This window comes from Equus quagga, chromosome 7 (genome assembly GCF_021613505.1).
Source record: "Equus quagga isolate Etosha38 chromosome 7, UCLA_HA_Equagga_1.0, whole genome shotgun sequence".
NCBI lineage: Eukaryota > Metazoa > Chordata > Mammalia > Perissodactyla > Equidae > Equus > Equus quagga.
The window spans coordinates 108,686,777-108,699,248 of record NC_060273.1 but is presented as its reverse complement, the minus strand read 5'-3'; the positions used below and the strand labels follow the sequence as shown (position 1 = coordinate 108,699,248).

At 43.3% G+C, this 12,472-nt stretch overlaps 1 protein-coding gene across 3 annotated transcripts in view; it reads left to right on the top strand.

The window, feature by feature from the left end:
* Positions 1–12,472, top strand: part of MACIR (macrophage immunometabolism regulator) — a 212,830-nt gene that overhangs the window by 107,168 nt on the left and 93,190 nt on the right. The window lies entirely within an intron of this gene.

Below are 12,472 nucleotides of genomic sequence, written 5' to 3'. Positions count from 1 at the left end.
TGAAAAGAAAAACATTGACCTCAAAGCCAGAGCATCCTTCATGCAAATGCAGCTTAGGTCATGATTATCCCAGAGGGACAGCCCTCAGAATGCTTGGGGCATGTCATAGGCCTAACTCAATGGTCATTTACTCACGTGATTGGAGGTAGCCACTGTGCAATTATTCAGCCAACAAAAATTGGACAACTACAGACCCCCAGACACTGCTAAGACTGAGGACAATGTAGAAAGAGTCACAGTTTCTTCAAGGAGTTTATAGTATAGCGGAGGAAACAGAAGTCAAGCAGCAGTTAAAATATTGTATGACACTGTGACAAATGAGGGAAAGCACAGGTTGCCTGTCTGAGCCACTGCTTCCTCATGCCGGCGTCCAGAAAGCAATGCTCAGTTTCCACGGTAAGGAATGGGAAGGAGGCAGGTACAGATCCTTGTTTTCTGAGCTCTCTTTAAAGTTGAGGGGCTGGCCCCGTGGCTGAGTGGTTAAGTTCATACACTTTTCTTGAGTAGCCCAGAGTTTTGCTGGTTCAGATCCTGGTCGTGGACATGGCACTGCTTTTCAGGCCATGCTGAGGAGGCATCCCATATAGCAGAGGCAGAAGGACCTGTAGCTAGAATATACAACTATGTACTGGGGGGCTTTAGGGAAAACAAGAAGAAAAAAAAAGAAGACTGGCAGCATATGTTAGCTCAGGGCCAACCTAAAAATATAAATAAATAAAGTTGAGAAGTGAGAAGAGAACTGAAAGTGTACAAGAATGTGCCCAGACGCATGTTCTTTCTCTTTGCTATTTTAATAAAAGCAGAAAACGAGAGGAGAGGTTTCTATCATCACCAGGGGAAGTAGGGATGCTGGCAGCGTGACAGTGGCTGTCACCTAGCAAGGGAGAGTCTGCTGCCCAGGGAGACCTTCTCCTCAGCAATGTCCAGGTGAGGAGCTGAGAGCCTTGGCACAGGCTCCGCCCGGCAGGATGGGTGTGACTGAAGACGGAGTAGTGTTTGCTGTTTGAGAAGTTTGAATGACAGTACCCCTTGGGGTGTGAAGAGAGGATGATTCCCTGTCTTGGAAGGACTCTTTTGTCACTGGAGATACTCTCCTTGTGGGGCTGAAATGCATGGTGTTGTCTTACTAGGAGGAAGGAAATGGTGCACTTCCCTCCATAATGGACTTGCAATTTACTCTTTATCCTATCAAGCATTATATTGCATTGAATTTGAGCAGCTGCAGTACTGAGCTGGTGAAGAGGGGCCAACTCTGTAGGTTTATTTAGAAAGCGGGCAGAAATGACAACAACCGTAAAACAGATGAGAGTCACTCCTCAGAAGTTAGCAGAGACAGAGAGAATGAACGACGGACATGGATGTGGCAGAACCACCCCAGGCCAGAGAAGCAAGCCAGGGCATAGCCAGGTGCAGGTTGGTCTGGGCGTTCATGAAATGGGGTCAGAAGCATGCCAAGGCAACTGAGGAAGAGACAGGCAGGGAGTGGGGGTGTGGGTGGAATTTCTCAACCTTTTCTCCCCTGATTGTGCACTGTGCACAGTGGAGATGCCTGTGGTTTCCAGACTCGGTGGTCAACTATGTGTGGGCTTAAGAGACAGGCCCTCGTCATTACTTGTCTCAGCTTTGAAACAAGTTCCTAACTCTTCTCTCTCTCTTTAGTCTCACTCCTTGAGCCCTCTCCTCCATACTGTTGCCAGAGTGCAAATTGACTATGTCCCTCCCCTGCTCAAAGCCTTCAGTGGCTCCCCAGTGCCTGTAGAGGGCATAAATTTCTCCTTGACCTGGCCGCTTCCTGGCTTCCTAACCGCCGGCTGGTTGCCCTGTCTGTCATCCACATACATTCTTCATCCTGGTGATGGTAGACTATGTGCACACAGCATTCGGCTTCATGCTCCTTTTCCTTTGCTTACATTTTTATTTTTGCCTGGAATGCCCATCCTTTAATCCCCTTCCCCTCGTTTTTTTTTTAAATTTTTTATTAAGGTTAAAAAAGTTAACATCCTTGTGAAATTACAGTTGTACATTATTATTAGTCATGTTGTAGGTACACCACTTCACCCCTAGTGCCCTCCCCCCACCCCTCTTTCCCCTGGCAACCACCGATCAGTTCTCTTTGTCCATATGTTAACTACCACCTATGAGTGGAGTCATACAGAGTTCGTCTTTCTCTGTCTGGCTTATTTCACTCAACGTAATACTCTCAAGGTCTATCCATGTTGTTGTGAATGGGACGACTTTGTCCTTTTTTACGGCTGAGTAGTATTCCATTGTATATATATACACCACAACTTCGTTATCCAATCATCAGTTGCTGGGCACTTAGGTTGGTTCCATGACTTGGGCTATTGTGAATAATGCTGCAATGAAGATAGTGGTGCATGGAACTTCTGGAATTGCTGATTTCAGGTTCTTAGGATATATACCCAGTAGTGGGATGGCTGGGTCATAAGGTATTTCTATTCTTAACTTTTTGAGGAATCTCCATACTGTTTTCCATAGTGGCTGCACCAGTTTTCATGCCCACCAACAGTGTATGAGGGTTCCCTTTTCTCCACAGCCTCTCCAACATTTGTCTCTCTTGGTTTTGGATATTTTTGCCATTCTAACAGGTGTAAGGTGATATCTTAGTGTAGTTTTGATTTGCATTTCCCTGATGATTAGTGATGATGAGCATCTTTTCATGTGTCTATTGGCCATCTGTATATCTTCTTTGGAGAAATGTCTGTTCATGTCCCCTGCCCATTTTGTAATTGGGTTGTTTGATTTTTTATTGTTGAGTCATGTGAGTTCTTTGTATATTATGGAGATTAACCCTTTGTCAGATAAATAACTTGTAAATATTTTTTCCCAATTAGTGGGCTGTTTTTTCGTTTCAATCCAGTTTTCCCTTGCCTTGAAGAAGCTCTTTAGCCTGATGAAGTCCCGTTTGTTTATTCTTTCTATTGTTTCCCTCATGTGAGGGATTATGGTATCCGAAAAGATTCTTTTGAAGCTGATGTCAAAGAGTGTGCTGCCAATGTTCTCTTCTAGAAGACTTATTGTTTCAGGCCTAATATTTAGGTCTTTGATCCATTTTGAGTTTATTTTAGTAAATGGTGAAAAAGAATGGTTGATTTTCATTCTTTTACATGTGGCTGTCCAGTTTTCCCAGCACCATTTGTCGAAGAGACTTTCTTTCCTCCATTGTAGGCCCTCAGCTCCTTTGTCAAAGATTAGCTGTCCATAGATGTGTGGTTTTATTTCTGGGCTTTCAATTCTGTTCCATTGATCTGTGCATCTGTTTTTGTACCAGTACCATGCTGTTTTGATTACTGTGGCTTTGTAGTATGTTTTGAAGTCAGGGATTGTGATTCCTCCAGCTTTGTTCTTCTTTCTCAGGATTGCTTTAGCAATTCGGGGTCTTTTCTTGCCCCATATGAATTTTTGGATTCTTTGTTCAATTTCTGTAAAGAATGACATTGGAATTCTGATTGGGATAGCGTTGAATCTGTAGATTGCTTAGGTAGTATGGACATTTTAACTATGTTTATTCTTCCAATCCATGTGCATGGAATGTCTTTCCATCTCTTTATGTCATCGTCGATTTCTTTCAAGAAGGTCTTGTAGTTTTCGTTGTATAGATCTTTCACTTCCTTGGTTAAATTTATCCCAAGGTATTTGATTCTTTTTGTTGTGATCGTGAATGGGATTGAGTTCTTGAGATCTTTTTCTGTTAGTTCATTGTTAGCATATAGAAATGCTACTGATTTATGTATGTTGATTTTATACCCTGCAACTTTGCTGTAGTTGTTGATTGTTTCTAATAGTTTTTCTATGAATTCTTTGGGGTTTTCTATATATAAGATCTTGTCATCTGCAAACAGCGAGAGTTTTACTTCTTTGTTGCCTATTTGGATTCCTTTTATTTCTTTTTCCTGCCGAATAGCTCTGGCCAACACCTCCAGTACTATGTTGAATAAGAGTGGTGAAAGTGGGCACCCTTGTCTTGTTCCTGTTCTGAGAGGGCTGGGTTTCAGTTTTTGTCCATTGAGTATGATGTTGGCTGTGGGTTTGTCATATATGGCCTTTATTATGTTGAGGTACTTTCCTTCTATACCTATTTTATTGAGGGTTTTTATCATAAATGGATGTTGGATCTTGTCGAATGCTTTCTCTGCATCTATTGAGAAGATCATGTGGTTTTTGTTTCTCATGTTGTTAATGTAGTAAATCACGTTGATTGACTTGCGGATGTTGAACCATCCCTGTGTCGCTGGTATAAATCCCACTTGATCATGGTGTATAATCTTTTTGATATGTTGCTGTATTCAGTTTGGCAAAATTCTGTTGAGGATTTTTGCATCTATGTTCATCAGTGATATTGGCCTGTAGTTTTCCTTCTTTGTGTTGTCCTTGTCAGGTTTGGGGATCAGGGTGATGTTGGCTTCATAGAATGTATTAGGGAGTGCTCCATCTTCCTCTATTTTCTGGAACAATTTGAGAAGGATAGGTATTAAATCTTCTTTGAATGTTTGGTAGAATTCTCCAGAGAAGCTGTCTGGTCCTGGACTCTTATTTTTGGGGAGGTTTTTGATTACTGTTTCTATTTCTTTACTTGTGATTGGTCTATTTAGATTCTCTATTTCTTCCTGATTCAGTTTGGGTAGGTTGTATGAGGCTAGGAATTTATCCATTTCTTCTAGGTTGTTCAACTTGTTGGTGTATAGTTTTTCATGGTATTCTCTTATGATCTTTTGTATTTCTTCGGTATCTCTTGTGATTTCTCCTCTCTCGTTTCTAATTTTATTTATTTGAGACTTCTCTCTTTTTTTTTTTTTTAGTGAGTCTGGCTAAGGGTTTGTTGATTTTGTTAATTTTTTCGAAGAACCAACTCTTTGTTTCATTGATCCTTTCTACTGTCTTTTTTGTTTCAATATCATTTATTTCTGCTCTAATTCTTATTATTTCACTCCTTCTACTGACTTTGGGCTTTGTTTGTTCTTCTTTTTCTAATTCTGTTAGGTGTTGTTTGAGGTTGTTTATGTAAGATTTTTCTTGCTTATTGAGGTGAGCCTGTATTGCAATGAACTTCCCTCTTAGGACTGCCTTTGCTGCATCCCAAATAATTTGGTATGGTGTGTTTTCATTTTCATTTGTCTCCCGACAATATTTGATTTCTTCTTTAATTTCTTCAATAATCCATTGTTTGTTCAGTAGCATGTTGTTTAGTCTCCACATTTTTGGCCCTTTCCCAGCTTTATTCTTGTAGTTGATTTCTAGTTTCATAGCACTGTGATCAGAAAAGATGCTTGATATTATTTCAACCCTCTTGAACTTATTGATGCTTGCTTTGTTTCCCAAGGTATGGTCTATCCTTGAGAATGTTCCATGCGTGCTTGAGAAGAATGTGTAACCTGCTGTTTTTGGATGAAGTGTCCTATATATATCTATTAGGTCCATCTGATCTAATTTTTCATTTAATTCTATAATTTCCTTGTTGATTTTCTGTCTGGATGATCTGTCCATTGGTGTTAATGGGGTGTTGAGGTCCCCTACTATTATTGTATTGCTGTTGATGTCTCCTTTTAGTTTTGTCAATAGTTCCTTTACGAATTTTGGTGCTCCTGTGTTAGGTGCGTATATATTTATAACTGTTATGTCATCTTGGTGGAGCGTCCCTTTTATCGTTATATACTGCCCCTCTTTGTCTTTCTTTATCTGTTTTGCTTTGAAGTCTACTTTGTCTGATATAAGTATGGCAACACCTGCTTTCTTTTGTTCATTATTGGCTTGGAGTACTGTCTTCCATCCCTTCACTCTGAGTCTGTGTTTGTCTTTGGGGCTGAGGTGTGTTTCCTGGAGACAGCATATTGTTGGATCTTGTTCTTTGATCCATCCTGCCACTCTGTGCCTTTTGATTGGAGAGTTCAATCCATTCACGTTTAGTGTGATTATTGAAATGTGGGGGCCTACTGTTGCAATTTTATCACTTGTTTTCCGTTTCTTTTGCATTTTGTCCTGACGGAGAGCTGTTACTTTGTGTTATTGTCCTTCTGCTTATCTCCTTTGTTCTGGATTTTGTAACCCCTTTCCTTTTTTTGATTTTTCAGGAATGAGTTTCTTCCTGAGCAATTCTTGAAGTGGAGGTTTTGTGGTGATGAACTCCCTTAACTTGTGTTTATCTGGGAAAGTTTTTATTTCTCCATTGTATTTGAAGCGTATTTTTGCTGGGTAGAGTATTCTTGGCTGCAGGTTTTTGTCCTTCAGAGTTTTGAATATTTCATTCCAATCTCTTCTAGCCTGTAAGGTCTCTGCTGAGAAATCTGCTGATAACCTTATGGGGTTTCCTTTGTAAGTTATTTTCTTCTGCCTGGCTGCCCTTAGTATTTTCTCTTTGTAGTTGACTTTTGCTAGTTTCACTACTATATGTCTTGGGGTTGGTCTTCTTGTATTAATAAAGTTTGGAGATCTATTGGCTTCTGTGATGTGAAGTTCCATCTCTCTTCCCAAGTTTGGAAAGTTCTCAGCTATTATTTCTTTGAACAGGCCTTCTGCCCCCTTCTCCTTCTCTTCTCCCTCTGGTATACCTATAATCCTTATGTTGCATCTCCTAATTGAGTCAGATAATTCTCAGAGAGTTTCTTCATTTCTTTTTAGTCTTAATTCTCTCTCCTCTGCCTGCAGCATTTCTATATTCCTATCCTCCAAATTGCTAATTCTGTCCTCCATATTATCAACCCTACTGTTCAGAGATTCCAGATTTTTCTTAATCTCCTCCATTGTGTTCTTCATCTCCAGTATTTCTAATTGGTTCTTCTTTATAGTGTCAAGCTCTTTTGTGACATAGCTCCTGAACTCATTGAGTTGTCTATCTGAATTCTCTTTTAGGTCATTGAGTTTTTTCATAATGGCAGTTTTGAAATCATCGTTATTTAGGTTATAGATTTCATTGTCTTTGGGATTGTTTTCTGGGTGCTTATCATTTTCCTTCTGTTCTGGAGATTTAATATATTTTTTCATACTGCTTGATGGCATGGATTTGTGCCTCCTCATAGAGATAAAGTTTAGTTGCTGCTTCCACTTGTTGCGTCTGGTGTGTGTGTGGGGGCAGCTGTTTAGACTGCCCCAACCAGGAACCCTGTCAGCTGTTACTGACTGGGCCTGGACCCCTCCTCGTAGTCACAGTGGTCCTGTGGGGTCCTTCGTCAGTTGTGGGGGCAATCGCAAGGGGGCCTCAGGCTGCTGGTGCCTACTGTTGCAGCCCACCTAGATGCGCTCCCTCCTTGTGGTCTGCAGCAGTGTTGTGGGCTTTCCCATCAGCCAGGAGCAGGATCACCTAAAATCTCTGATTTGTCTCTAACAGAGCCCACCAGATCACACTTGTCCGCTATAGGTCCCAGCAGGGCTGTGGGTATCTTCTGCAGTCTGTCGTTAGCTCACCTGTGCTGCTTTTGCCCCAGGGCCTTCCCAACTTGCGATTGCCAGTCGGGACCTCTCCACTAGTGCTGTGCAGAGGCTTTCGCTGAGGCTGCTGTAAGAACCTGGAGATGCCCCCTGGGCTACGTAGCCATTTCACCGGAGCTCTACTCTGCCCCGCTTCACTCTCATGGGATCTCTGGGAGCCCCTTGCCTCGTCTGGGACAAGGCCAGTGTCCGTGGGCCTGGTGGTGGCTTGTAAGCTGCTGCCTTGTGGGGAATTCTGCTCTAGGGAGCTTCCTGGTGTTCCGAATGCTGGGCGGGGCCTCCCTGCCAATGGCGAGCAGAGGCCCTCCCTGCTGGGGGGATGTGGGACCCTGGAGTGACCCCCTGGGCCACAGAGCTGGGTGTTGGAGTGCCACCCAGTCGCCAAGTGTGTCCACGGGAAGTCCGGGCACCCCCTGCACCAACCCGTGAGCAGGAGACCATGAGCCCAGTGGCAGCTTGCGGTCTGGAGCCACCCGGGGGATCTGCCCACTGGGAGCTTCCCTTTGTCCTGGATTCTGGGCGTGGCCTCCCTGCTAATGGTGAGCAGAGGCTTTCCCTGCTGGGGAGATGCAGGACCCCGGAGCCTTCCCCGTGCCACAGAGCCAGGCGCTGGAGCTCCAACCATGTCCCCAAGCACATCTACAGGAATTCCGGGCGCCCCCTGCACTGAGCCATATGCCAGAGACCATGATCCCAGTGGCAGCTTCTGGTCTGGAGCTGCCCTGGGGTATCCGCCCACTGGGAGCTTCCCTTTGTCCTGGATTCTGGGCATGGCCTCCCTGCTAATGGCGAGCAGAGGCTTTCCCTGCCGGGGAGATGCGGGACCCCGGAACCTTCCCCCGCGCGGCAGAGCCAGGTGCTGGAGCTCCAACCGTGTCCCCAAGCATGTCTACGGGAAGTCCGAGTGCCCCCTGCACCGAGCTGTGCACTGTAGATCGTGAGCTCAGTGGCAGCTTGCGGTCTGGTGCCGTGCCGGGCCCACCAGGAGCTTCTCTTTGTTCTGGCTTCTGGGCGGAGCCTCCCATCTAATGGGGAGTGGAGGCCTTCCCTGCTGGTGGGCACGGGACCCTGGGCCTCCCCTCGTTTTTTGGCCAAACTTTCTTAAGAAAGTCTTCCCATCCATTTCAGACTGGGGTAGATACTCTTCCTCCGAGGACCTGGCACTTATCTCTAATCTTGCACTCACCATATTGCATTACATGTGTACTTCTCTCTCTCCCTCTCTTATCTATGAACTCTTCCAGGCTATGTCGTATTAATATTTGTATCAACCAGGGCCGAGCAGAATGCCTGGGACATAGTTGGTACTCTAAAAGTATTTTGTTGTATAAATAACTCAAAGGATCCTTAACTGCCTCCTGAATAACTAATTCTAGACAGCATCTGTTTGAATTCCGACTGGAGTCTGGAAGCAATGGGTGCCTTCATTTAACCATTGGACCTAGAAATGTAGCAACCTGCAGCCTGCCAGGATGAATGCACCTGAAAGCCTCAGGAAATCTTGTCACTGTGCTTTTTATTATGTGACTTCAACTTGAGCCGAATAGGGAGGAATGAATCCCGGCCAGCACTGAGCATTGTGCCAGGAATAGAACAGTGGGGCCATTGCACTCAGTGAAACTAAGGGTTACCATGGTGTCATCAGGGAGTGTTCTTGAGCTGTAGCTGGACTGTATGCCTCATTCTACCTGGCCCCTGCTCCACGACACTGAATAGAGAAGCCTTTCCCTTTCTGCATCCACAGAGCCATGCAACATACCACTTATTTCCTAAACCTGTCTCTGTGGAAAGCTGCTTACCCTTGAGTCTCTCAGCAGAACAGTGAATGAGATCTTAGCCCCTCCTGGGTGATCAGTAAATTTCATCTGATAGAGAGTGCCCCAGCCAGGTGACACAGCAAGAGCTGAAAGCACCTCAGGTTGTCTTTACCATCATATCCTATGCATAGCACATCCTGCTTGTCCCACTTGCAGCATCTGCAGTTATGACTTCCTTTCCTTCCTCTAAACGGTGGTTCACCTCACTGAGAGGTGGGTCAAAGGCTTCAACTGAGTAATAAACTGTGTTCTTGTACAAGTGTGTGATGTTAAGTTTTCCACCTGAAGGGAGGATGGGGGCCGAATAGGACTGCGATAGAAGGGAGAGAATGCAGTGTGTTTCCAGATGTGACTGCCGCTCACGCTGCTGCAGAAAGAAAGCCCACCATTTCCTTTCCTGCTCAGTGGGAGCTATTTTTTACCTTCATACAAATGAGGTGCTTGAATACCATGTAATTAAAAAACCCCACAAAAACAAAACCTTTGTTTTGAATGCAAACCTATGGGAATGAAGATGATCTCACAATCTGCAATAAAAAGGTCATCTCTCAGATCTTGGATGTTTCCCAGCTAAGCGCATTCAGGGTGTCATTGCTGGCAATGGAAAGCTCAGAGTGTCTGCAGCCTCCACACTGTGATTTAGTGAGGGGAGTGATTGAGAGTATTTTTGTCAGAGGAACTGGTTCTCTGCTTAGCCTCAATATTTCATAAAAAGCTCATTGCAGCAAAATTTTCATTTGGCAGCGTCTGCTGTGCTATCATCTTGATATCTTCACATTAAGTCACACTGGCATTTCAAGGTCAAATGGAAGTCACATTGACATGATGAATATTTAATTGTCAGCCTCTGACAATATTTAATTGTCAGTCCTATACATTTTTTAAAAAGATATAATTTTTTTTTCTTGTAAAGACTCAGGCAAAGCATATAATCAGAAGGGTTTGCAGGAAAAGGAAAAGTTAAGAATCTTGGTGTCATAGGGCATTTAAAAAAGTTCAAATATTAGGATATGAGTAATATGGTAGGAAAACCTCTGGAATGAATACTGCACTTGATTCTGACATTTGTTGGTCTTGGAGAAGTCATTTAAACTGTAGGTTTCCCCAACTGTCAAAGTAGGAGAATGAACTATATAACGTCATAGTCTTTACTCTTATTCCCATTCCAAATGATAGGTTTTCTAGAGTCCATTAGAAAGAACTTCCAAAATATTGCAAAATACAGAAACATACTAGGAGGAAAAAGGATGTGTGTGTTTTTCCCTGAGCACTTAAACAACAGAATAGGCAGCAATTTCTTAAGTGAATGGATTGAATGGAATGGAAATCACAGTGAGATTTACAAGGCTGGGAAACGAGCCTGTAAACGCGCAGGGACTAGGCTAAGAGAAATTTGGCCTGTTTGCATTTCCGGCAGAGAGCACAGGATGCTATGGCAATAAATGGCCTTTACTGGAACTGTTTTAGAGGTTATGAGATTACATGTGGCCTGTGTAACCTAGTGTCCAGAGAGCGGGGTGTCAAGAACAGTATGCCTTTATCAATGGCCAAGCCTGAAATGACTGAGAAACATTTACTTCTGAGCCATCTTGGAAAGTTAGGTATTCTATTTGAGGATAATGTAAGCGTTTGTTTCTGGAATTCTGCCCAGTAACCCAGTACACACAAAAAGGTCTTAGGGTAATTCGATCAGTGTTTCTGTAAAAGAACACCAAAGCCACAGATTCTGTTACTGGCAAGACTGAAAATGCATTATAAGGGAAGACAACATGTTTCACGGGATGATAGCTTGGCCTGGAGGGGGCTCAGGAGAGTTAACTGACAGCAATTAGGAGCAATGATTAATGCTAACCTAAACTTCTGGGAACTCTGCCGGAGCGTGCTCATCAGGGTGTGTTGGTGTTTGCAACATTGCTTTTTGTTTTGCTGTCTGCAGCCTGATTCATTTTTGGTTGAGGTTCTTGCTGTTCTCTATTGGCCCTGTTTTTGAGCATTGATGTGAGAAGATATCCTCAGAAACATTATTTATCCCACTTGGTCATCCATGGTTGCACTTCTAGAGTTGTATTTGCCATTCTGGCATTGCTGTCTGGGGATATTCACAGAATCTGTGGCCATAATCCTTCTTCCAAAAACTGGTCTGTTATTTAGCTTCTTGGATGTAGTATTGGTAACTACTGTGAATGTGATGGACCGATGCCTATGTGTCCATGAGCCTTGCTCAATTTGGCCTGGAAATGGGGGTAGTGTAAGGGCTGGAGGAGATTAAAAGTAGATTCTAGGTAAGCTCCTGTGAACTCCCTAGTTAAAGCTTTTGTTTACGCTGGTCATATTGGGTGATTTGTTTGTGGGGATATTGCTGGAGAAGTAGGGAGCAGTTTTCTGATTGGTGTGGACTGATACCCCTCGGGCCACATTTATTGGCAGGCCTGCCTTGCACTTCCAGGCTCAGTGAAAGACAGACTAAGCAGGAGCTCTCTGAGTTCCAGTTTCTCAGGCTGACCTGTGTTAGGTTGGCTGGGCAATGAGGGTCTTTGGGAGGGAGTGGGAGACACCTACCTGGCCTCAGTCTAAGCCTTTTTCTTTGGATGCTATTGTTGCTGTTGAAAAATCGGGCATCATTCTGCAGTTCTGGGGTCTGGCAACCTACGACTCATGAACAAAATCTGTCCTGCTGCCTATTTTTATAAATAAAGTTTTATTGGGACACAACCAATTTATATGTTGTCCATGGATGTTTTTCACTAAAAGGGTGGATTGAATAGTTGGAAAAGAGACTGTTAGGCCTGTAAAGTCTAAAATATTTACTGTTTGGTCCTGTACAGAAACAAAGCTTGCTTAACTCTGCTGTAGTTCTTTGCAGGGAAGCTGCTCTTTGGTGTTCTCTAGTGTTGCTAAAATGAGTTTAGGTGTACATTTTTCCTAATTTTTTCTGCTTAAGATTTGTTGTTCTTTCACCAATTCTTAGCCATAGACTCTTTAAATATTCTCTCTCCCATCTCTTCTCTGCGCTTGAAACTCTGATTAGATTCATGTTAGAATCTCTCATTCTATTCTCCATTTATCTTAACTCTCTTTGATATATTCTATCTCTTAGGATATCCTTATTGTATTCTGGTTAATTCTCCAAATCTCTGATTCACTAATTCCTCAGTTGTGTTTAATCAGCTGTTAAACCTATCATTGAGTTTCTCATTTCATTATCATCTTTT